Here is a 25,903-nt window from a genome sequence, read left to right as displayed (position 1 = left end):
AAATTCGATCTTCGATACCTTTTCTTTAAAATTAATTAAAAATTGATCTAACTAAAGTTCTAAAAGTTATCTATAGAAAACTGATCTAACAAAATAAGAAATTATCTATTTAATGAAATTTTTCCCACAATGGCATTAGAATAACTCAGTTTATATAAATATTAATATAGAAAATTTCTGTTGACCAAAAACTTTTGCCTCCACCTAATATATAAAAAAACAAAGCAGCACAACGTGAAGCTGAACAACTGATACAAACTGTTATTTTAAGTCAGTCGTAATCAACAACGTGTGAGACGCGCTCGAAAAAAATATCAACTGAAACTAACTTTCAGGTCGTTATTAATTTTTTTTTCAAGAAAAAAGTATAAATAAAACACAAAAATTGAACATATAAAAGTAAAATTATTTAAAATAATAAAAAAAGAAATACCTAACAAATATGTATGTTGTATATGCAAATAAAGTGAATTTAAATATTATTTGATCGTTAAGATACAAATGTTTTTATTTTTTTTTCATTTTAAGAAAAATTGAAAAATTTAACAAATTATAAAATGATAATCATGTCAAGCATACATAAGTGTACAACAACATGAAAGTTAATGGTAAAAAGGAGTAGTAGTGGTAGTAAAAAAAATTTGAATTTAACACGATAAAGTGAAAAGGAAAATTATTTATTAAGGAGAAAATTAAGCAGCAATTGTTACAAGAAATGAAAAATTTACAAAAAAAATTGCAAAAAATTTTCGTTTTAAAAAAAGTTGTTGAAAAAAATCATAACCAGTTGATTATATTTGTGAAATAATTCCAATAAAAAAATAAAATATAACAACAACAGCAAAAAGTGGTTTTACTACTAATTTAAAATATATATAAAAAAAATTAAAGAAAAAAATATAAATATTTAAATGAAGTTGATGGTAGAAGGCAAATCACTTCATAAATGCAAAATCTAAAATAAAATAAAAAAATTCAACAACCAAAATATACAAAAAAAATATATATATATAAAACAAATACAACAAAATACTAAAAGATAACGACAAAAAATATATAATTTCAATACGATTATGGATTGCCTTCAAATGAAAAAAAAAAAAATAAATAAAAGAAATTCCACACTTTATCTCAACTTAATCTTAGAAAATTATAAAACAAAACAACAATAAAACAAGTTGTTTTTTTATACAAAAAACTTAAACTTAAACTATAAAAACACTTTTGAGAATACATATTTATTTAAGAAAATTTAAAAAAAGTAAAGAGCTCAACTCTTGATCTCGCAATTTTTGTGAGTGTAAACTTTTTCAAAATTCAAACTTTTCAAACAGGAAGTTAAACCTAAACACACACACTTACACATTTACACTTGAAAACAAACAACGGAAATTGCCAGATTGTTTTAAAGTTTAATGACTCCCTCCCTCATCACACACTCACACACACTCTCTTATAAACTGTCTGCTAATGGAATTGAAACATTAGGTTTAAAAAAAATTTATAATTTTTTCATCAATTTTCATTTTTTAAACATCTTCTTGTTATGCTTTTTTTTCCTATAAAGAAAAGAAGTAGAAATTCCTTTGTCTTGTTATTTTTTCTATATTTTTTAATTGATTTATTAGAAAATTCCTCTGAACAAGTTTTTCTCAAGTTTTCTGCTCATTTTATTATTATTCGTTTTTTTTGTGGTATTGTTGTTGTTTTCATCTCTTGTTTAAAGTTTTTGCATGTTTGCAGTTGTTGTTGGTTTCACTCTACGTTCCTGTTCTACTAAAATAACTCAAGTATAAGAAGAGCAGCAGAAAAAAAATAAAAAAATGTAAATACAAAAACAACAAAGCAAGTGTAATATTTTAATTACGTTCAAGTAACAACAGCAACAACACGACAAAAAATACACTGCATGAAAACTACTTTGAACTTATAAATGGTTTAAAATCTCAAATGAGGTTGCCAGATCAGGACAACAATCCTTGAAGAATATTTGTGAAAAATGTTATACCCTTTAGATCCGCATTTAACAGAGAGTCACTCCTTAACAGGTAAAGATAAGATAGATAGATAGATAGATAGATAGATAGATAGATAGATAGATAGATAGATAGATAGATAGATAGATAGATAGATAGATAGATAGATAGATAGATAGATAGATAGATAGATAGATAGATAGATAGATAGATAGATAGATTGATAGATAGATAGATAGATAGATAGATAGATAGATAGATAGATAGATAGATAGATAGATAGATAGATAGATAGATAGATAGATAGATAGATAGATAGATAGATAGATAGATAGATAGATAGATAGATAGATAGATAGATAGATAGATAGATAGATAGATAGATAGATAGATAGATAGATAGATAGATAGATAGATAGATAGATAGATAGATAGATAGATAGATAGATAGATAGATAGATAGATAGATAGATAGATAGATAGATAGATAGATAGATAGATAGATAGATAGATAGATAGATAGATAGATAGATAGATAGATAGATAGATAGATAGATAGATAGATAGATAGATAGATAGATAGATAGATAGATAGATAGATAGATAGATAGATAGATAGATAGATAGATAGATAGATAGATAGATAGTAGATAGATAGATAGATAGATAGATAGATAGATAGATAGATAGATAGATAAGATAGATAGATAGATAGATATTATAGAGATAGATAGATAGATATAGATAGATAGATAGATAGATAGATAGATAGATAGATAGATAGATAGATAGATAGATAGATAGATAGATAGATAGATAGATAGATAGATAGATAGATAGATAGATAGATAGATAGATAGATAGATAGATAGATAGATAGATAGAGATAGATAGATAGATAGATAGATAGATAGATAGATAGATAGATAGATAGATAGATAGATAGATGATAGATAGATAGATAGATAGATAGATAGATAGATAGATAGATAGATAGATAGATAGATAGATAGATAGATAGATAGATAGATAGATAGATAGATAGATAGATAGATAGATAGATAGATAGATAGATAGATAGATAGATAGATAGATAGATAGATAGATAGATAGATAGATAGATAGATAGATAGATAGATAGATAGATAGATAGATAGATAGATAGATAGATAGATAGATAGATAGAGAAGATAGATAGATAGATAGATAGATAGATAGATAGATAGATAGATAGATAGATAGATAGATAGATAGATAGATAGATAGATAGATAGATAGATAGATAGATAGATAGATAGATAGATAGATAGATATAGATAGATAGATAGATAGATAGATAGATAGATAGATAGATAGATAGATAGATAGATAGATAGATAGATAGATAGATAGATAGATAGATAGATAGATAGATAGATAGATAGATAGATAGATAGATAGATAGATAGATAGATAGATAGATAGATAGATAGATAGATAGATAGATAGATAGATAGATAGATAGATAGATAGATAGATAGATAGATAGATAGATAGATAGATAGATAGATAGATAGATAGATAGATAGATAGATAGATAGATAGATAGATAGATAGATAGATAGATAGATAGATAGATAGATAGATAGATAGATAGATAGATAGATAGATAGATAGATAGATAGATAGATAGATAGATAGATAAATAGATTAGATAATAGATTAGTCTGCAGACTACTACATAGATTGTTCAGTGGTATAATCCTTGTCTGGTGCATATTCTTTTACTAATAGATTAATGACAATACCTGTCTGTATGATAAAAATGTGGATTGAAAAAAAGCATTTGATTTGTTTTTTTTTCATTTTATTCCGGAATATTTTTACTTATTTTTGACAAAAAAGATATTTTTTCAAGAGGGCTCATAGGGGAGTAAGGGTTACTATCCTTAAAAATTGCGGCCTGTATCTGGCGCACAAGGTTTACATGGACAACAAGACGGACATAACTTAATCGATTCAGAAAACGATTCTAAGCCAATTGTTATACTTTAAGAAGGGTGTAGGACGAATATTTTTTATGTTACAAACATCAGCCCAGTGTAGGGTATAAAGAACTTTCAATAAAGCCAACAAGAAATAGAATTTACTCCATGGAAGTACTGAAACGACCTAAAGAAGTAATGTTTTTAACACAGGCTTGTCGTAGGTTTCCAAATTTACAAATTCTGAACTCATCCAGCTAGAAAATGAAATGGTTTTTATTCATAATTGGATTCTTTTTTAACTTCTTTGGAAGTCAATAAACAAATTCACTTAGTGCTTCTTTTGATGTGATGATAAATGTTATTCTTTTGGTAGTACTTCATTTTATTTTAGCTAGGAAATTATTTGATCTATTAAACGAAGTCATAGAAATCAGTTGTGTGTATAAATAATAAAAGATAAATTAATACATTAAAGTCCATTTCTCTTAATAGGTCAATAAATACAACCGAGAAAAAACTGATATTATGGTAACATTGTTTTCACACTCAAAATATTTGCTAGGACCATTCTTTTAAAATTCTCTCAATGGTCAATAATAAACATTAGTGTGGTTCCAAAACATCAAAGTTACTGATATTCCTTACCATGAAAATCTATTTAAATTTATCCCTACAAGATATAAAATTTGAAATATCATTGTATTCGATTTGGGGGCCACCATAATAAACGTACATTATATATGTGTTTATAAAACCGTATGCGTATTTTTTTATAATTTCGTACATTATTTTTATAGGTTTGCTCAACTTTAAAGCTACTTTTTATCAAATACTTTACAAAGAGAATAAAAAAAAAATTGAGATATATAGAATTTTTGTTATATATATAATATATGTATTATGTACATAGATATTTGTATAATATAATAGTACATGGTTACCAATATTTTCATTAGTTACAGTTGATAAATTTTTAAATTTATCAATATTAAACTAAAGGTACGTTCACATTAAGTAAATATTTGAAAAGAAAACGAAAGAAAGATATAATAAAATGTCAACAATTTAATTTCTTTAGTTATGAAAATCTAACATTTTTTAACATTCCTTTTAACGAAAGTTATGTAAGATCAAAGAATTTTGCTTAAATTAATGGTGATTTCTTATTTCTTAAAATATTTAACAATGTGAACACAAGTGTTCGTATGTAAGTCGATAAGTATAAAAATGTAAGTACTATGTATGTATGTATAAAATATACTCTAGTATGTTCACATTTTTGTTACACACATACATACTTAATTGAAAATAAAGTTGGAAAAATTTTGCAAATAAAAGATTCTTAAAAGAAACCAGTTAAAATTTATAATGTTTGCCGGACTGCATAGGTATATAAATTGTTTGAGCGTTCAAGCATAATAGTTACTATGTAGTATGGAAATGAAAGATATTTAAATTAACTCAACAGGTGCATAGAATGTTTTCCACACATACTATTGTCAGATGGAAAATTAAATGTGAAAATAGGAAATTCCACGTTATTTTCTATTATTAAGTAAATTTTAATTAAGGAAGAGTTTAAAAAGATGCATATTAGTAAGTGAGTTAATAAGTAAGTTAGTTATTTTATTAGTTAGTGAGTTAGTTAGTTACTTAGTTTGTCATTTAGTTAGTTAGTTAGTTAGTAAATAAGTTAGTTAGTTAGTTAGTTAGTTAGATAGTTAGATAGTTAGATAGATAGGTAGATAGGTAGATAGATAGATAGATAGATAGATAGATAGATAGATAGATAGATCGATTGATAGATAGATAGATAGATAGATAGATAGATAGATAGATAGATAGATATAGATAGATAGATAGATAGATAGATAGAAGACAGATAACAGATAGATAGTAGATAGATAGATAGATAGATAGATAGATAGATAGATAGATAGATAGATAGATAGATAGATAGATAGATAGATAGATAGATAGATAGATAGATAGATAGATAGATAGATAGATAGATAGATAGATAGATAGATAGATAGATAGATAGATAGATAGATAGTTAGTTAGTTAGTTAGTTAGTTAGTTAGTTAGTTAGTTAGTTAGTTAGTTAGTTAGTAAGTAAGTTAGTTAGTTAGATAGTTAGTTAGTTAGTAAGTTAGTTAGTTAGTTAGTTAGTTAGTTAGTTAGTTAGTTAGTTAGTTAGTTGGTTGGTTAGTTAGTTAGTTAGTTAGTTAGTTAGTTAGTTAGTTAGTTAGTTAGTTAGTTAGTTAGTTAGTTGGTTGGTTGGTTAGTTAGTTAGTTAGTACGTGCAGATTTTTATGGTGACTACATAAGCCTCTACATAAAGTCGGACTCTCTAACTAGTGCTTTTTTTTATTTTTTGGGGAAATTTTTTTTAATCTTCTAAAGAATTTTTTCTTACTGCTTGAACTAATTTATTATGATTTTTTTTAATATAAAATATTAATCATAATGTTTTTATTTAGAATTTCAGCATTGTTTGTTTACATTACTCAGAAATCTTTTAAAAAACTAAAAGAAAAAAATTTATTTTATTACTTGACAACATAAAGAAATAAAATTATAATAAAACAACAATATGATATCAAAAAAAACCGAAGAAAATTAAATAAAACAATATTCTAAAGAAGCAACTTTAAGCAAAAAAAATGAAACTAAAATAAACAAATTAGAGTCCTACATCGGCTATGCCGAAACTTAAATACCCTTTACATTTAATATTTATATGCATTTATCTACAAACGACACAACCAAAACGATTGAACTAGAACTGAACTAGAACTGAACTAGAACTGAACTCGAACTGAACTAGAACTGAACTAGAACTGAACTAGAACTGAACTAGAACTGAACTAGAACTAGAACTGAACTAGAACTGAACTAGAACTGAACTAGAACTGAACTAGAACTGAACTAGAACTGAACTAGAACTGAACTAGAACTGAACTAGAACTGAACTAGAACTGAACTAGAACTGAACTAGAACTGAACTAGTACTGAACTAGAACTGAACTAGAACTGAACTAGAACTGAACTAGAACTGAACTAGAACTGAACTTGAACTGAACTAGAACTGAACTAGAACTGAACTAGAACTGAAATAGAACTGAACTAGAACTGAACTAGAACTGAACTAGAACTGAACTAGAACTGAACTAGAACTGAACTAGAACTGAACTAGAACTGAACTAGAACTGAACTAGAACTGAACTAGAACTGAACTAGAACTGAACTAGAACTGAACTAGAACTGAACTAGAACTGAACTAGAACTGAACTAGAACTGAACTAGAACTGAACTAGAACTGAACTAGAACTGAATTAGAACTGACCTAGAACTAAACTAGAACTAGAACTGAACTAGAACTGAACTATAATAGAACTACAAGTCAACTAGAACTAAACTAGAAACTAATCCATAGTTATCCTGTCGATAAGGACCTTGTCTATGCTTTATCTATAAGTATTCAGAATATACTGTATATAATTTATAGTTTCGAAAATATATATTGTATGTATTCCTAACGGAACGAAGCAAAAAATAAATTCATTATTACGTATATTATAAAGAAAAAAGAGAACAAAAGATTTAACCACAACAACTACTTTTATATAGACGCCAGGCCAGCCAGTCTCAGTTTAAATTTCAAGCCAGTCAGTCAGCCATCCAAACCAAACAACCCAACCACCCCCGGCCTTGCTAAATTATTATCTTATAAAAATACATGTATAAATATAAAACACGATGCTAATAAATCCAAACATACTTAAGTAACAAATGCATACATATATTTGTACATACATATGTGTGTATGGCTGTTTTTTTTACATGTACATTGTACATATATATGTATAAGTTAGTACATTTTTTTAATATTTGTACCGAATACTTACATTTCATTATTATTATGATTATTATTCACAATTTTTTTATACATTATATGTTTGTTTGTAATACTGTGTGTGTGTTGTTTAATTGTTATAGTTGTTGTTTGTTGATATTTTAGTTAGTAATACACGCACTCACACTGTCTCATCCGCAGACACATGAAACAGATCTCAAAATAATTAATTCATTTCAATATTAATTTCGCTTTAAATAATTGTTCTATGCTATTTTTAGTATTCGCACATATAATTTTAGAACATATTGCTTTATGTGTGTGTATGTAGCATACAATTTTAATTGGATTCATCTAATAGTACTAAAAGAATGAATTCTTTACTATAAAAATTATAATCAATATTCTGAGGAACCCATGATTCATGGAACCCAACTATTTTTTATCTCTACACCAATAATAAACTTGGTACATCGCTGCCCTAATCGAATATAAAAGAACAACAAAATTTGATCTTACAAAATGTAAGATTGTATATGTAGTTTTATTTTCGTTTTTGACAATTTAAAAAGTATCAATTAATAATCAAAAAGTTTTCACTTAAATATTCACATTCACTTTGGACGATTTGGAATTAATAAACAAAAATGTACTAAACACGATTTTTACTATTAATCGTCCGAATTTTGCCAAAAGTACTAAACTTATATCTATACTCACTGATATGTTGAAAACCATTGTCAGGTTCTGAACTTCTCGGTCTCTAACAATGTAACATCAGTGTGTATATACTAGGGTTCTATAAATCGACTTTCAAATAATCGAACAATCGACTTTTTGTCGAAAAAAGTCGAAGTCGACTATTTTGTTCAAAAAAAGTCGATAACTCGACTATAATCTATGAAAAAAGTCGAAAGTTGCAAATAAAAGGTGGGAAAAAGTCAAAAAAATCGAAAATAGTCGGAAAATAGTCGAAAAGTCGGAAAAAGTTGGAAAATAGTCGAAAAGTCGAAATTATTGTTTGGTTGGAAATAAGTTATTATAGAATATTTATAAAAAAATAAAAAGTCGACATAAACTGGGATTGAACTCAGTGCTTTTCATCCAAAATTTTTCCTTTGGAAGTAATATGAAAAAACTCATAAAAACCTCAAAAAAATACCTTTTTATCCTTTAATACAGAATTTTGAGAAAAAAGTCAAAAACTCTAAAATAATCGAAAAAACTCGAAAAGTCGGAAATAGCTGAAAATCGAAAAAAGTCGGAAAAATCCGAAAAAGTCGAAAAAAATCGGAAAAAGTCGAAAAGTCGGAAAAGGTCGAAAAGTCGAAAAAAATACTAAAAGTCGAAAAGTAAACTTTTAATTAAATGAAAAAAGTCGAAAAGCCGAAAAATATACTTTTCATAAAATGCAAAAAGTTGACAAGTCGACTTTTAACTAAGTGCAAAAATACGACTTTTCGTTTCAACTATAGAACCCTAGTTAGACTTTTCGTTTCAACTATAGAACCCTACTTATACCATCTGTGTAAATTGCCATGTTGCAGCAGTTTGACAAAGAGTCCTTGCATTCCAAAAAAGACAGTGATTTTAACTAACATCTAATTACCTGATTGTCTCTAATTCGTCTTTCGTTATTGAAGTACTCTTTGTAAATAAGGGTGAAGATTGTCGTCCTTTTAATGTCGCCTTTTAAGCGAGAGAGTGGACGCTTAAAATCTATGGGGCGACGATTGACTTTCGCGTAGAACAAGCATGTATACAGTCAGTGGCTAATGGTAACTAAGTGGTATGTTCAATAGGTAGTGCGGAACTGTATTTGGTGTTGTACACTTATTTCGAGCTTTTTCTGAAATCATATAAATCGTTCAACAACGGATAAGTAACAATTTTTATATTTTGGAATTACTCGACCACGTACAGGAAAGAGCAATAGTACCCCTTGGTGACAGAAGGATATCCAACACTATTGATTCACTACAACATCGTAGCAATGTAGAGTGTATTTCACTGCTCTCTCGATATTAAAATGATAGAACAGTGATATTAGGGAACTTTTTCTCGATAAATTAAAATATTTGCTCAGTACATGTTTCTCTTTTAGAACAAACGCATTAGTGGTCGATTGAACTATAAATCGCTTATAGGGAAAACTCCTTATTCAGCCGTACCGTCTGTATATTCTGCAGATGTATTCCCCGCCACATTCGTTCACAAACACAACTTCTTCTATTCTGTCTCCCAGAAACTATTTTCCGGAACACATTCTCACATTAACTTACCTTTTAGATATTTGATTCAAACGCAAAGAGCAGGGGTACTAGAAGATTACTAAACTATGTTTGGTAAATCCTTTGTTCTTTGGGTCTATACAAACATGCAATTGGGATTATATAGTCTTATCCCATTGAAATTATTAGTTGCGTAATTGATCTGACTAGAACTCGCTATTGTGCTGCAATCTCACGTTATGATCATTAGCCAGTTGGGACATCGTCTTTAAGACGCGTTGTAATCATAATTGCGGAATGTAGAATTCATATGAAAGGTCTATATAGATCATATCGATTTACACTGATCTAACAGGAATACCTTGAACATAATGTTCATGATCTGAAAGATCAGTAAGAATCATGAAAGATAAGTAAGATTCAGGAACTTTAAATGACGACATTTTAATGACGTTCGCAATTAAATATTTATATAGGTTCAAGGTCTTCTCCTATAACATACACAGGATCTCTGTTAGTCATCTGCAAATATAGAAAACTAAATATTCTCATCCGATTTTTAATTTAATTGTGTGGGTAAAAAGTTATTTAAAAGAATTGAAATTTGGAGTCAATTTCGTAAATGAGGAAAACCTTAGAATACATGATATTTAAAAAACTTTAATACCTTTAAACATCTACTGCTAAATAAAAGATATATGGATGATTCCTCTATTACACAAATACTATAGCTAGATACATGATGAATGTAAGCCATTTGGTCTGGAAACTTTGTTAAAATGATTAATAGAGAAAAAAAAACACAAACAACTACTATACACTTCATATAAATGTAAATTAAAAATAATATACAAAAATATTTTTAATTTTTTTTGTTTCTAATGCCGACATTTTTTTTCGTTAGAGAAGGCGCTTAAATACTGTTGCGCTGTCGTTATTATTGTATAAATACATTATAAAAGTGGATCACTTAAGCGTAAAGTGTCAATATCAACATTTAGACTTTTTGTATTAAATTTCAGTAAGAAAATGAAATAAAATAATGAATTTACAAAATAATGTAAATGAAAATGGGGGAAAAAATTATAACATTCTCGGTTAAAATGTGGTTTCGTCAAATCGATGACATACAAAAAACATTATGATCTTCTTAATGTTGTTTTTTATACCTTTTTACAGAATTTTAATTTGATAAACAGTGATTTTACTAGCAGATTGAATTTGAGGGATTTATATTTGACTTATATTTGAGAGAAAGACGATTATCATGACCAATCTCTACAATAACTATATATTAAAATTTTTAGATTATTCGTGCCGGTTTTCCATCTCTGTCGGTATAATTTGCATTTCTCGTTGATATTATTGGTCGAAGTGTTGCCAATTTTACGATTTTCTCGTCCAATCTTAAGTTTTTGAAATGGCAATAGCTGTAAAAAAGATTTTTGCAGATTTTTCAAGTTCAATAATTCGTAATAAATATTAAATAATTCACATAAAAAGTGAAGTAATTACAAACGAGTACAGTTTATAGTCTAGTCTTTAATCTAATCTATAGTCCAGTCTACAGTCTAGTATATTGTCTAGTCAATAGTTAAGTCTATAGTTTAACCTATAGTTAAGTTTTAGTCTAATCTATAATGTAATCTATAGTCTAGTCTATAGTCTAGTCTATATTCTAGTCTATTCTAGTCTATACTCTGGTCTATAGTTTAGTCTATAGTCTAGTCTATAGTTTAGTCTATAGTCTAGTCTATAGTTTAGTCTATAGTCTAGTCTATAGTCTAGTCTATAGTCTAGTCTATAGTCTAGTCTATAGTCTAGTCTATAGTCTAGTCTATAGTCTAGTCTATAGTCTAGTCTATAGTCTAGTCGATAGTCTAGTCTATAGTCTAGTCTATAGTTTAGTCTATAGTTTAGTCTATAGTCTGCTCTATAATGTAATCTATCAGTTTTCGCCAAAACCTAAATCTGACGGTTTCTAACGGACTTTGTCCCATGTTTAAATGGGAAATGTTGACAAAATATTGACAACACTGATTGGTCTGAAGACTCTTCATATGTGTGTGTGTGAGTTTACGAATAGAGCGCCATCTTTATGTCGATTTTAAATCAATTAAAAGTCTCTCTCTAGCTTTATATTAAAATTTAATTCTCTCTTCGGTTGATCGATTAAAGACAACGGAAAAAACACTTGTTGTTGGCGTTGTATTGTGTGGTTGATCCCTATGTGTGTGTGTGTTTGTGTGTGTGTAAGTGTTTTAACTAATACAAGATCGTCTAGATTTCATTACATTTCAAATCAGGCTTTTTATTCAACTTAAACAAACGTTGCTCGTTGTCGGTTTTATTTTGTTATAAATATTTCAAAACAAAAATGTTCGTTATTTTTTTGTTTTTTTTACGAGTATTATTTTATTCTACAAATTTAAGTTTTAATATAATTTCATTACTATTTCATCTTTAACGATAAAAAGAATAAAAAAAGTAATTTTATTAAAATGTTATTTGTTTGTATAACTTTCATTCTATTTGTTTTATTATAACGTTTTGTGTTGTTTTTTTTTTTTTTTGTTTTTATTCAAATACTATTGATCACTTGTTAAAAGCGTGCTCTTTTTTTCTATTTTCTTTAATAAATCATATGAAAATATCTAACGTTTACTTGCATACATATACACATTTCAAAATAGTTAATAATTGAAAAAAATATAATCATAATAAATTATAATAATAATTTGAATTAAGCTACTACTATTACCACAAATATATATAAATTTTAAATTTATTCTATTTCGTTTCAGTGTTTTAAATATATAAATTTATAAAAAAATGGCTAAATAATGTAAAAGTGTTTTATTTTTTATATGTAAAAAAATAGCAATAAAATGCTTTAAGAGTAAGCAAATAAGGAAATATTTCTTTTATGTGTGTGTGTCGCTGTGTTTTGTTTTGAAAGTGTAATAATAATAAAAATAAATTTTTATAATTTTACATATTAATAGTGATAATGGATGCAATTTTTATAACCAGTTATAATTGGAAATTATTACATTTGCAGCCAAAAGATTTGTGGATTTTAACGTTTATTTGAAAAAGGTAAGTTTTAAGTGAAATATTTTTATTATTATGATTTATGATAATTGGTGCAGGGTATAAATATTATTGGTCTCCTATGACTGCTTTCTTATTTAAGTTTAAAGTTTAGGGTAAATTGAATTTTCTATATTAAATAGTTTTATAAATGGCACCAATTATCCATTAAAATAGTTTTCCTATTAAAATAGTTTTCAATGACTACTACTTATAATTCTGATTACATAGAAGTGCTTTAATAACGTCTTATTAATAATGTTTTATATAATACATTGAAATGCATTAGTAAGCTTCTCCGATGTGATATGGAAGCTGTTTACGATTTACATTGACTGATTTTTATAATTACTTGTAAGCGATTGTACTAAGTAGGGCATAAGGGGGACCATTCGCCATAGGGCCACATCTTCCAATACCGTATTATTTCTACTCTACTTGATAATTCCTTGTATCTGTTACATTTAAGAAAATTATGAACGTAAAGTAAATTTTCGAAAATACGCTTTATATGGTGGCTAGGGGTGAATAAAGACCGAATCCGATAATATGTATAATTACGTAAAATTCATTTGTGCTAAATTCCATCTCGATATTAGCATTTATAATTAAATTTTAAACATATTATGGAGGGGACTTTGTATGGCGAGAAGGGCCAATAAGGCTAGATTTTTATAAAATTGTGAATGATCGTCAAAGCTTGCATAAAACTAAGTTGTGCCGCTTTTTTTCCATATACAATTCATAATATAATTATAAGCTTAAAGCCTTTTTGCGGGAGTTCTGTTGTATGGGGTCTAGCTAAAAATAGGCTTTGTTCTTGAGACCAAAAATAAAATTTCATTCAATTATCTTTAAAATTGATATTTGTACCTTGAACATGGACCGGCGGACGTTAGGACGGACATGCCTTAATCGAGTCAGAAAACTGTTGTAAGTCGATCTGTATACTTTAAGTTGGCTAAGGACAAATATATTTGGGTGTGTTACAAACATCAGAACAATCCCCAATATTTTTGGGTGTTACAAACATCAGCACAAACCTAATAAAACCTCCTCACTAAAGTGATGTAGGGTGTAATAAAAACCCCTTTACGATTTGATATCAATATTCATATATACGAAAAGCTCATGTGCCAAATTTCATCCAATTATCTAGAAAATTGATATATGATACCAAGTTGCCCATGAAAAGTTTGAAGATTCGTGCTCTAATAGTTTCCCAGATATAAGATTTTTTGTATTTTATTCAATATCTATCCGTCCATTTATAACTCAATTGTTTTTAATGGTTCTCAAAGTTTCTTTGCTAAATTAAACAACTCTAGCTCTATTAGTTTCTTAGATATTCGAATTTTTCTCTTTAACTCATATAGGTGGTACCACGCCCCTTATTTGTATCTTAAATATACATATTGATACTTAAATGGCCCCTCGCTTGCAATAGTTTCTGAGATATTTCAAATGTGTGCATCACACCTTACCCACAACCATCAAAATATTCTTCATGGGTCCGCCATTTCGTCTATCAGTTTATCCGCTAGTCTGTTAAAGACAAGAAAAGGCCTTGAAGAAATTTCTAATGGACAAAATTTTTCAACAAGAAAAATCATAAAAATAATGTCTATCAATTTTTACAAAAAATTCGATTATTTACTGAAATTTTTACTAAAACACCAATTTTTCGTTAAAAATTTAAATTTTCACTATAAATCAAAAGTTTCACTAAAAATCCAAATTTGGACTTAAAAACATATTTTCTGAAAAAATACTATTTTATGCTTAAAAACCGATTTCAAGCCGATGTTTTACAAATTTTACTGAAATTCTAAAATTTACTAAAAATAAAATTTTACAAAAAATTGAATTTTTAATTTGCGAAGTTTTACTAAATATCCAATTTTTACTAAAAATTCGATTATTCACTGAAATTTTTACGAAAACTACAATTTTTCAATAAAAATTTTTCAATAAAAAATTTCAGCAAAATAATGGACTTTTTTGCCAAGAAAAAAAACTTAATACATTTTACAATTTGACCTTTTCGCCGTAGCACAGTGTACCGTCTTACCTTAAGTAATCACTATAATCTAAACTTAAAAAACCAACTGTGTATTATTTAAATTAGGCTTTTTCTGGTATTAAACCAAGATTTAATATAAACTAAGTTAACAAGTAAGAAACAGAGAAAAAAAAAATATTAATTAAAACCAAACAAATCTTTGATTACAAATCATACTTCAGGTTTAAGACAACCCGCTGCTTTTAACTGCGGCTCCAGCTGATTTTTGATATTGACAAGTTTCATTTGAAGCATTTGTCTGTTTAATATTATAAATTCTTTACTTTTTCCAAGCATATGACGTTTTCTAAGAAATCATAGAGAAAAAAAAAACGTTATAGTATGGGCGTTAATGTGTCAAAATTCTTTGCATAAATGTCACCACTTTAGAAAAAATATCATAACGTCCACTAACAGACTGGGTTTTTTTTTTGAAAGATTTTTGCATAACAACCAGACAAATCAAATAATTTAAATAAATAAAATTTATGTTTAAGTTTTAATAAAAAAAAAAAATAGAAAGGTTGGAATTTATAAATATTATCTATGAAAACTTTGATTTTTTCACTCTATCATAAGTAATTTACTCTGTCCAGTGTAGTCGCTAGTTTTTCTTAATGTTAGAAGTCTCGAATTCTAATTTACTTGGCAAATCTATATCTAAAACTTGAAATTATTTCCTACAATTAACAAATTATTTTATACTTTTTTTCATATTCTATAAAGCTTTTATAAAACTTTTAATTGAAAAATATTTTCTTATTGCGTTTTTTAAAACAAATAAATTTCTTATTCATTAGTCATAATCATCATCATCAAAATATAATTACACTTTATTGTAGGGTATCGTTAGCTATTTTGTCAGTTCTAATAAATCATTGCAAATCAATCAACATTCCATTACACCTATTAATCTAAGCAATTAAAATGTACAAAACAACAACAATAATAAATTATTTAATCCAACTTTATCCCATTATTCTGTTTAAGCTTATTAAACAGATCATTATTAAAAAATGATTTACAAAGTCGTAAAACAAATAATAATAATAATTAACAAAAAAAGTTGTCAATAGGATAAAAATATAATTCCCATTTAGTTTAAAATTAATATTTTTGCAAGAGTTTTGTGGTCGGTCGTTATCGAGGCGCGCTAACAGTCAAGTAATGTCGATGGAACACTATTTTTACAGGTTAACTCCACTCAGATATAATATTGCATGGTATTAGATCAACAGTCTAGCAGTGTCGAAGGGTCTCCATTTTGATCGAATCTTTCCACTCGTCAGATGAATTATTGTATAGTAATCGGTTAAGCTTTTAGCCGTAAGAAATCTTAGGAAATTTTTTCGAATTTTCGATTTTTTGCAAAATCGATTTTAAGACTTTTTTATACCCATCATCACCATAGTGGAGAAGGTATTATGAGTTTGTACTGATGTTTGTAATGCCCAAAAATATTGGACCTAGACCCAGAAATCGGCTTAGAATCAATTTCTGAGTCGATTTAGCTATATCTGTCTGTCCGTCCGTCCGTCCGTCTGTCTTTCCATGTAAACCTTGTGCGCACGCTACAGGTCACAATTTTCAAGACAACTTGATAATTTGGCCAATACTCTTATTTTGCGAGTGCTATTGAAAATGGTCCACTATTTCGCCTAGCCCCCATACAACCTTACCCCCGAATAGGGCCTTTGGACTTAAAATTACGTTAAATGTTCTATTATGTCAACAGAAATCGGCAAAACTTAGTTTTATACAACTTTAAATGACACTATAGATTTTCGTAATGATCGGGCCTTATTTGACCCCATATAAACTCCCCTTCAGAAAATGACTTGAAAAACAAAATTCAGTTATAAACACTAATAACACGATTAAATTATACATACATAACTTTGAAGTAGACGTAAATTCCTCTGCCAACATTGATAAGAATAGGCCCATATTTACCCCTACTTCCCTTCCCTATAGGCATCTTGTAGAAAATCTCTTTTTTAATAAAAAAGCAAAAATATTCCGAAATAAAGTTAAAAACATATTAAATAAACTGACTGTTGTAGGGTATCATATGGTCGCCCATGTTCGACAATACATTCATACTTGTTTTACAATAAATTCGATTTATTGCCTTAGGTTTTTTGCGATAAAAAGTCCACTCGTTAATTATACTAAAGTCGATTTATAAAATCCTATTACATTTTAAAAACTCTTTTTACTATACTTACACTTCATTGTCAACACCTTGTGACGGTTGTAATAGACGTCCATTGCTCTCTTGACTCTATGAGAACACAGAGAAATATAATTTGAAAACAGTCGAATCCCTCAGACTAAGTTATACGTTTCTTGAGCAAATTGAGCAGCCGTGAATCTCAATCTGTCTTTCTCATTTGGGATTAAAGATATCGTGTACTGAAATTTAAGAAAACGCCATTTTGGCTCTTTTAAAGACGCTATAACAGCGATGAGACAACTTTTTTTGTAAAATGTTATTTGTCATCTAAAAGTCCATTCTATTTGCTTTAAAAAGCTTTACATATAACATGTCTTTTTTGTGCATCGAGATATCTGTTCCTAAAGCTTGAAAACTCATGGCTTTAGATATATTAATGATTTTTGTACCTATCTGACAATATTTCAATCGAATCAAACTTACTTTCTGGTTCAACATAACAAATCTATCAACTTCAAGGGATGATATCTCAACAACTGCAACAGGTTTTAAAACAATTCAAAAGCAATTTTCATGTGAAAAATTGGAATATATAAGGTTTAGCCGATTTATTTTTGTAGCAAGTTTTAAGTGAAAATATATTGTTTTTCAAACTTTAGAACTCGATATCTTAAATTCTAGATGTGATGGAGAAGTTCTAAAGATTTTACGGGACTCATTCCTTTGGAAAAATATACTTTGGTGTCTAAGTTAAAAATTTGTCGGACTGTGTTATTTACAGAATCTAGAATCCTACTATAGATTAAATATATATACATTCATCAAAATTTAAACTTAGTCCCAATTTTATTGCAAACATCTTACTACGCGTGTAGTAGTAGATTACATAATAATTTACAGTTTACGATTACTATAAAGTAATTGAAACTTTTCAATATATATTTAACCATTAACCAATTCATTATGATTGAAGTTGTACAAACTACTTCTAATTGTAATTGAAGAATTTTACTTGTTATTGTGAATGGCTTTACTATTACATGTAATAGTAAATGTTTTTCAATTACAAATAATTGTAATCGGTAAAGCCTTAATTACAATTACATTGGTTAATTATACATTACAAGTAATAGTAATGGGCAAAACTTCAATTACAATAACATATAATTGTAATTGCTCATTACTAGTAATTAAAAATGATTATGTAATGAATTACTTTATATAATCATCACCCACCAAACCTGCCTTTAAGTCAATAATGGAGTAATGGTGCCTGTCATTCCACAAGGAGGCTATCAAAGCAAGGGAATTTATTTGTATATAAATTTCCCACTGGGTCTTAAAAAAACATAACTTTGCTTTCAAATGTAATTATTTTCTTATTAAATCACCTAGAAATAATTACATTTTTTACAAAATGGAATTCAAAAGAAAAAAATTAACCCTAAGCTACATTTTCACACTTTAACAAATTAACAAGTCATTATAAAAATGACAATATGTTTAAAGTTTTTTATGAATTATTTAGTTTAACATTAAATTATTCTTTTTCATTTTTATTAAAAAAAAATAATAATAATTAGAAATCTATAGAAAAAAAAAACAATTGCAAAATTGTATAAAAACCCAGAAACGTTTCTCAGGCAGCAGTTGCATATAAATATTGCAAAATAATAAAATTAATAATATAGTTTGTTATAAAAAAATAAATAAAAAACATAAACAAATAAATATTTATGAGTTTTATGATCAAGCTTTTATAACAAAAAACTTTATAAAAAAAGCAGTACTTCATGAGTTGACAATTTGAACACCTTTAAAGCGAAAAAACCCAATTCAATGTTAGACAATTTTAATAAATTAATAACTTTTTTTCTCTTAAGAAAAAAACTATAAAAATGAAATCAGTATGTATGATTTAATCAAATTAAGTCATTATTTAGCATCAATTAAAAATTTCAAATTATTAAATAATTAATATTTTATTTCTAATGAAATTGAACAACTTTAGGTCAAAATATATTTATGTAAAATTGATATTAAGATTTCATACAACAATAGTATAGTCTGCAGTACAGTGTTGTCTATAACCTAGACTGTAGTATAGTCTACAGTCTAAACTAAAGAGTACAGTATAGTCTATAGTCTTGACTATAGTGTAGTCTATAGTCTAGAATATTGTGTAGTCTGGACTATAGTGCAGTCTATAGTCTAGACTATAGTGCAGTCAATAGTCTAGACTATAGTGTAGTCTATAGTTTAGACTATAGTGTAGTCTGTAGTCAAGACTATAGTGTAGTCTATAGTCTAGACTATAGTGTAGTCTATAGTCTAGACTATAGTGTAGTCTATAGTCTTGACTATAGTGTAGTTTATAGTCTTGACTATAGTGTAGTCTATAGTCTTGACTATAGTGTAGTCTATAGTCTTGATTATAGTGTAGTCTATAGTCTTGACTTTAGTGTAGTCTATAGTCTAGAATATTGTGTAGTCTAGACTATATTGTAGTCTATAGTCTAGACTATAGTGTAGTCTATAATCTAGACAATAGTGCAGTCTATAGCCTAGACTATAGTGTAGTCTATAGTCTACACTATAGTGTAGTCTATAGTGTAGTCTATAGTCTAGACTATAGTGTAGTCTATAGTCTAGTTTACACTATAGTGTAGTCTATAGTCTAGTTTACACTATAGTGTAGTCTATAGTGTACACTATCGTGTAGTCTATAGTCGAGACTATAGTGTAGTCTATAGTCTAGACTATAGTGTAGTCTATAGTCTAGACTATAGTGTAGTCTATAGTTTAGACTATAGTGTAGTCTATAGCCTAGACTATAGTGTAGTCTATAGTATAGACTATAGTGTAGTCTATAGTCTAGACTATAGTGTAGACTACAGTCTACACTATAGTGCGTCCATAGTCTAGACTATAGTATAGTCTGGACTAAGTATAGTGTTGTCTGTAGTCTATAGTATATAGTCTATAGACTATAGTGTTGTCTACAGTCTAGACTATTATGTAGTCTATAGTCTTGATTATAGAGTAGTCTGTAGAAGTAGTCTTTTGTCTAGGTTTTAGGCTATAGAGTAGTCTATTATGTAGAGTATAGTCTAGACTATAGTATAGTAGACTAAACAATAGTCTACAGTGTGAACTTTAGTGTAGTTAATAGCCTACAGTATAAACTTTATTCTATACTGTAGTCTCTAGTCCAGACTATAGTGTGGTCTATACGCTAGACTATAGTGTAGTCTATAGTCAATACTATAGCAAACTATATAGTCCAGACCATATAGTACTTTATTGTCTGTACCTTTAGTAATGCAGACTATATAGACTACATTCTAGATCATAGAGTAGTCTATAACCTGGATTATAGAATAGTCATTAGTTGAAGAGTTGTCTAAAGTCTAGACTAAAGAGTAGTATATACTATAGTTTTGTATTTAGCCTATACTACAGTGTAGTCTACATTGTAATCCATAGTGTCATCTATATTATAATCCGTAGTGTAGTCTATAGTCTTAAATATATTTAGCGTATTCCATAGTGTAGTCTACAGTGTAAACTATAGTGTAGTCTATATTGTTATCTTTATTGTAGTCTAATGTGTAATCTATAGTCAGGATTATAGTTGATTTTATAGAGTAGTTTATAATAGGCACTATAGTTAGAGCCTTCTTTTACATATCTCTCCTATCAAAGACACTTCCTTATTTTCAGGAAATTTTTTATAAAAATCTACTAAAATCGCATAACACTTAAATTTAATATTTGCAAACAATCTACAAAAAAAAAAAAAAACTCAACTCTATTTATTCAGCAGAAGTCATAGTAAAAATTTTAATTAAATTGTAATGACAATTGTGCGCAATAATTGTTGCCAATAATAATTACAAAATAAATAAAAATAAAAAAATTTACACAGTTTTAAACAAGATTTTAAAGCAATAAATTGCATATTGAGGTTTTACTATAAACTTTTTGTTGTTGTTTCCTAATAATTTATTTAAAATGTCGTTTTTGTTGTCTTTGTAAATGTATAGAAAAAATATATATATATATTTTTTTTATTAATTTTATATATTTTTCCAATAGACTCGTAATGATCTTTTAAAATACTCAACGTCAGTAAATGGAATATTGTCGTTTATATTGGACGCACACATGTTGTTTATTTTTTTTTACTTTTTTTGTTCAATATTTAAATAAGAAAAATATGTAAGCATTCTGAAAATGACAAACAATTGTCATAAATCTTAATTTTATTGCCCCTGTAGTCATAAATTTTGATTTGCATATTTTTGTAATTTAATTTTATTAATATTAATATTTATTATTTATTTTACTTGATTTGTTTCTTTTTTTTACTTTTAAAATTTGTAGGATTTTGTTTAAAGCATTTAGTAATGTTTTCCTTATGTTTTAATATAAAATTTTAATATTTCTTACCGGTTTTCTTCTTTTTTTTCTTTCAGTGTAAATTGTGTTTGCAAATTAAGAGAAAAGGAGCTGCCAGATTTTTTTATATAAAGAGTTAAAGAGCAGAAATCTTATTATATTTTAAAGGAAATATTATATTGTAAAGTGATCATGTGTTTTAGATGATTCAAAAGTTTGTTGTATTTTTTTTTTAATAAAATTTGTGCCACTTTTATTGTGTGCACTTGTTGTGGGGCTTGGAAAGGCTGTTCACTTAATTTTGGATTACATGGAGCTTTTCTTTGGAATGTATTTGTTAGATGAATAGTGAATAAAAGGAATTCATTTTGCTGCTACTGCATTCAAGGAAAAAGGTATGTAAAGACATTTTATTAATTAATATTATATTAAAACTTACATTTTTTTAATATACATCTATTTAAACTAAACTGTACACCGAATTTTCCTTTCTTGAATTTTCTTTTACTTCCCCTAAAAGTACGTGTAACGTCTATTGAAAATGTGTTATATTCATTGGCAACACTTCCTTTCATTACAATATAACAAATAAAATTTCAAACTTGATCTTCTCAACCTTTTCTTAAAAAAGGATGATCACGATCTTGTCAACTTTTGATCTTGATCTTTTCCACTTTTTCTTTATTCCTTCCGACCTTTTAAATTTTTCTAGAGAATACTTTTCTCTGCCTTTTTTAATTTTCTGTAAAACGCTATCGATCTAGACAAATTTAAAGCTTGACTCTTGTAAACAAAGCTTTCGATCTCGTCTACATATATATTAAAGTTGTTCTCTATTTTGTTAACTTATCTATAGAAAGAGAGCACTCGATCTTCATAACTTTTCTAAACAAAACTTTACAACTCGTCTATACAAAATATGATTATGAACTTGGACATTTTTCTATAAGAAAAATGCCACCGATCTTGTCAACATTTATATAGAGAAGTTCCAATTGATATTTTCTACATTTCCTTCGATCTTGTCAACAGGAGAAAAGTTCCATTTGATCTTGTCAATAAAAGTAAAAAAGAAATCTTTCCTAGTTTTCTATAAATGAAAGAAGAATTCTCTCTGCCTTTATTAAATTTTCTGTAAAATCGTTATTCTTGATCAAGACAAATTTATGGCTTGATTTTGTAAACATAGCATTCGATCTTGTCTACTTATATATTAAAGTTATTCTTTATTTTGTTAACTTTTCTTTAGAAGGATAGCACTAGATCTTCATAACTTTTTTTTTCAACAAAAGTTACTTTCCTACTTCACAAAACTTCTATACTAAATATGATCATGAACTTGACAATTTTTCTATAGGAAAGATGCAACCGATCTTGTCAACTAGAAATATATCACACGATCTTCATAACGTTTCTAAACAAAAGTTAATTTCGTTCATTATAAAACTCTTATACAAAATATGATCATGAACTTATGATCTTGCTTATTAATGTATAGAAATGATCTACTAAATCTTTGCTTCATGTTTATATACAAGTTGCAATTGATCTTAACAACTTTCTTTATACAAAATGTGATCATGGACTCGAAAATTTTTCTATATGACTTTCGCACACGAACGTTTCTACGGGAAAATTGTTATTGATCTTTTTTATAGAATCGTTTTTATCTTTACAACATTTCTTTGAAAACATTACTCTCGATGTAACTTGCAATTGAACTTTTTATTCATTTGTATAAAATTAGATCTAGATCTAACATGTCTCTTAATATATTAAATAGTTGTTTTTAAACTTATTAGCTTTTTTTAATGATTGCACTCGATCTTCACAAGTTATTTATCGAAAAGCTGCTTCTGATCTTGACAGCTTTTCTATTGAAAAATATGAACAGAAATTAAAAATTTGTCTATAATAAAGATGCTTTCGATCTTGCTAACTTTTCTACGGAATATACAGCACTTTCGATTGTTGTTTTCGATCTATAAAACTATTGATCTTGTCAATTTATCTATATAGAAATGTGTTACTAAATTGTTCCATCTTGTCTATAAGAACACTGCATCCGACCTTGTAAATTATTCTACGGAAAAGTTGTTCTCATGATTCTGCTTATGAACTTAAAAGCTGTTGATCGCGAACTTGTTGACTTTTTTATAGAGAAGTTGCTTACGATCTTGTATATTTGCTAACGATCGGTTTATAATTTATTGGATAAAGTGTTCTAATCTTAATCGAATTATTTTTAAATAACTGTAATCCGCATAAACTTTTATCAAGGGTTTATAAATCAGAGTTTTATACAATATTAGTTTTATAAACCTTTGATAAATGTTTATGAATAAGATAGTGAGTATCTAATGAATAGAATATGATAAGATCGGCATTATGATAAGATCAATAGTTTGGCTAAAGTCTATAACAATCTGAGAATACAAATTCCTCTTGGTTTAATTATAGAAAAACAAATGACAAGTTCAATTTTATTGTTCTCGGTCGGTTAGAGTTAGTTCACAAAGAATTGATTCGGAAAAGATTAATTCTAACGGGATAAATGTTTCAGTTATTAATTGGTGTTAGTGGACAATGAATGCCTATAGTCTGACATAATCAATAGTTTAACTGTCGATGAGCTGATACTTAGAGAATATCATGTAGATAAAATGAATAACATTTAATAGATGAGATAAACTTCATTAGCTAAGGTTAGCAAGATTAAACGTTTGGCTCTAGTTGAGGTAATATTACCGACTCTCAGTTGACTTATACCGAATCTCTGACATTCAAGTGTACTTCAACAACAACACCATGTTTTTCTCCCTAAAACATCAATGACATAATTTTTGTTAAATCTTACAACGTTGGCAGTAAATGTCTAATAACACTGTCAACTGCCAGATTTTATCTTGCAATATTTTTGGAAATGCTTTTTCTGACAACGTTGCAAAAGAAAAATTGTAAGTTCAGACCATTATTAGACATTTTCTGTAAATTTTACTGACAACGTTGTAAGATCTGACAACTGCGTATCACGGCTTTAAGTTTCTTTAATAGTCTATTCTATACCAATTTCTACAAACTTCCACATAATTCCGGTTATGACTAATAAAATTCAAGGTGTTTAAAATATATTAACATAATTTCCTTAAACAAAATCATGAGCTAAAAATAAACTTATTTAATATTTGCATAAACAAACAAAAAACTATTATAAACTTATTAACACATTTCTCCATCACTCTCTAATAACTCCGCTCGAACTAAGTTAATCAATCTATTTTTTACTCCAAAGAAAAAATTTAAAAAATTTATTTAGATAACTAATAAAAAATGAAGGTCTACCACTTTCTTAAAACAAAAAAAAAAAAAAAAAAAAAAAAAAACAGCCACCAGAAAATAAATAAAAGTAGTAATAAACAACAACAACGACAACAATAATAATAAAATATTTTACAAAATCATATAAAACAATAAATAACACAAGACACAAAAATAAATGTAGAGAAACGCAAAAATTACAAAAAAAAAAAATTTGAACTGAAATGAAATGTTTATAAAAAAAATCTTTGTAAAGAAATAAAAATTCAACAAAAATTTAACAATTTAAAATATGCAAACGAGTTAAAATAGCTACAATACAACATTTGTAAAACAACAACAAAAACAACAACAACAAAAAAGTGGTTTTCGAAGAGGAAGATTTTTTTTGTTAAACAACCAACAAACGCCTGAATGGCTCTGCTCTGTTGAGGGGACCAAAAACTCCTCTAATAAAAAGCTTTACAATTTCAATTTCAAAACTCACTAGTTTAAGACTTAGTAGCAGTTTTATTTTATTATAAAATGGTACTAAAATCAAGAGAGAAAAAAATTTAAAATTTTTTCAAACAGACACCAACTCTTAGTATCTACATTTGATCGAACAGATGCGATAACAAGATGCGCAATAATTTGCAGATGCGTTTTAGCTACTGGTCATTAGCAAAAAACAACAACAACATCAGAAAAAAAGTTAAAACAGCAGTCGTAACACAAGCCAAAATACAGGTCTCGAACATTAGAGTAGAGACTGGCTTTTAAGCATTTATTATTGTTGCTGCTATTTTTGTGTTTGAAGCAGATGTAAAGAGTTTAAAAA

The 25,903-nt window shown here is 27.4% G+C and overlaps 1 long non-coding RNA gene across 4 annotated transcripts; it reads left to right on the top strand.

Annotated features, from left to right (window-relative positions):
- The first annotated feature begins 280 nt into the window (after positions 1-280).
- Positions 281-22,160, top strand: LOC124421479. Of its 4 annotated transcripts, none has more exons than XR_006941684.1 (3): positions 281-444; positions 12,838-13,132; positions 21,843-22,160. It is a non-coding gene; the product is annotated as an uncharacterized LOC124421479 (long non-coding RNA). The 4 variants fall into 4 exon arrangements; XR_006941686.1 differs by having other exon boundaries at positions 295-335; XR_006941687.1 differs by having other exon boundaries at positions 345-399.
- Positions 22,161-25,903: the final 3,743 nt, after the last annotated feature.

The sequence above is a fragment of the Lucilia cuprina genome, chromosome 2 (genome assembly GCF_022045245.1).
Source record: "Lucilia cuprina isolate Lc7/37 chromosome 2, ASM2204524v1, whole genome shotgun sequence".
NCBI lineage: Eukaryota > Metazoa > Arthropoda > Insecta > Diptera > Calliphoridae > Lucilia > Lucilia cuprina.
This window is presented reverse-complemented; position numbering and strand designations above follow the sequence as displayed.